General features: G+C 44.6%; 1 pseudogene; it reads right to left on the minus strand.

Annotated features, from left to right (window-relative positions):
• Nucleotides 1–1043: 1043 nt before the first annotated feature.
• Nucleotides 1044–1854, minus strand: part of LOC106456003 (uncharacterized) — a 3859-nt pseudogene continuing 3048 nt past the window's right edge.

Below are 1854 nucleotides of genomic sequence, written 5' to 3' on the forward strand. Positions count from 1 at the left end.
CAGTTCCCAGAGTCAGAACCAGACACGGAGAAGCTGCATTCAGCTTTTATGCTTTTTTTTTTTTCAGGAAGCTTGACCTTATGTTTACAGAATACATTTGAGCTCACGAATTTAATAAGAAGATTTAAAATTTCAAGTGTGGAGGCCAAGCGGTGAACCGGACTCACAGATTTATATATTCTTGCTTATTCTAGTGGTCCACAGCCTCTCTGGGTGAGCTGTTTCCTCAGGAATTTGTCTGACTGACATCAGAAAAGTTTTCTTTGTTTTTTAATTTATTTTCTTTTCACTGCTTTGAATCATCCAGAGATCCACACTTATCACACGTCCTTTATTCAAATGTCAGTGTATGGCATGAATTCTGTTCCCATTTATTTCTTCCCCTCTGTTCTGGGATTGTTATGTTATGGTGTATTAACAGTTCTACTTTTAAAAACTCCAACTCTCTCTCTCTCAAGAGAAAGCAACATTCACTCAAGTCTGTCGGGTGGAAAGTTTCTAGCCTTCATTCACTGATTTTAAATCTTCCAATGACAAATTCCACAGATGGATTAACAGAAGACAACATGATGACTGTCAGCCTGGGGTGTGTATTTACAGGAAATCTAAGGAGGAACAAAGAAACATTCATCTCTCTGACAGGCAGTAATAATGTCTTTGTTTCACTGTCATACAGTTCAACACCTTATGGGTGAGGTTGTTTCTCACACGCACCTGAAGATGAAAGCACACAGAGTAATCACTGCAGCACCCTGCCGTCTCTAAAGCTGTACTGTGACAAATGATGTCACTAAACACTTGTTTGTTTTATTCGTGTTCATCAGCCACGATAAAAGGCTTGCTCTTTGTTTAAGTTCACTCCCGTCTCCTCACTTGTGTTTGCACCTGGGTCCACCACACACTCCTCTGCACGGTCTGTCTCCACAAACTGTGACACACTTATATATTGCTTATTTAAAAAAGTTTCTTTTTGCATGCAGAGAGCAAAGTAAACTGGAGCTTGATGGCAAATTTTGTGGAATTTGTGGACTAAAATCTTCCTCCTAGCGTTTTTCCCGCTCGGTTGCAGGGTCCGCTTTTCTGCAAAGTCGTCTCCACTTGGGTCGGTCAAGGGCGTCGGTCAGATCGGCTTCGATCGGCTTCGATCTTCTTCACGTCGTCCTTGATTCGGTCCATCCATCTCCGCTTTGGTCTGCCTCTAGGTCGACGTCCTTGGGGGCTGAGCCGCAGTGCTGTTCTCACCACTGAGTTCTCATCGCTCCGTACCACATGTCCGTACCACCGCAGCCTCGCTTCTTGCATCTTATCTGTGATTGGCGCGATTCTAACGTCGGTGTTCATGACGTGGTCCCATCGTGTCAGGCCTAGGCACCATCGCAGCATCCGCATTTCCATCGTGTGAAGGGCTTGTTCGTGCTTTGCGGTGGCTGGCCAGCACTCGGATCCATAGAGGGCGACGGGGTGCACTACACTCTTGTAGATCTTTGACTTGAGGCGATTGGGCATTCTTCGGTCACACAGGACGCCGGTGACTTGGCGCCATTTCATCCACGCTGCGTTGATCCTGGCTCGTACATCTGGTAGGATATCGCCGTCATTGCTGATCATCGATCCAAGGTATTTGAAATGAGGTACTTTCGCCAGATCTTCTCCATCGACGCTGATCGTGCCGTCGGTCTAAAATGATTGGATGAAAAAATATTTCCATTATTTAGCTTATGACATTAGCTAATTTATTTAAGAACTGCTTAAGAGCCCAAGAGCAAACCAAGAACACTTGCCTACATGTTTACTGAGCAGTAACACTTCTGTTTAGATTATTTCTAAGAATGGGGTTGTGTGTGTGTGTGTGTG

The sequence above is a fragment of the Pundamilia nyererei genome, unplaced genomic scaffold, assembly GCF_000239375.1.
Source record: "Pundamilia nyererei isolate P.nyererei 1_Seehausen unplaced genomic scaffold, PunNye1.0 scaffold00838, whole genome shotgun sequence".
Classification (NCBI taxonomy): domain Eukaryota; kingdom Metazoa; phylum Chordata; class Actinopteri; order Cichliformes; family Cichlidae; genus Pundamilia; species Pundamilia nyererei.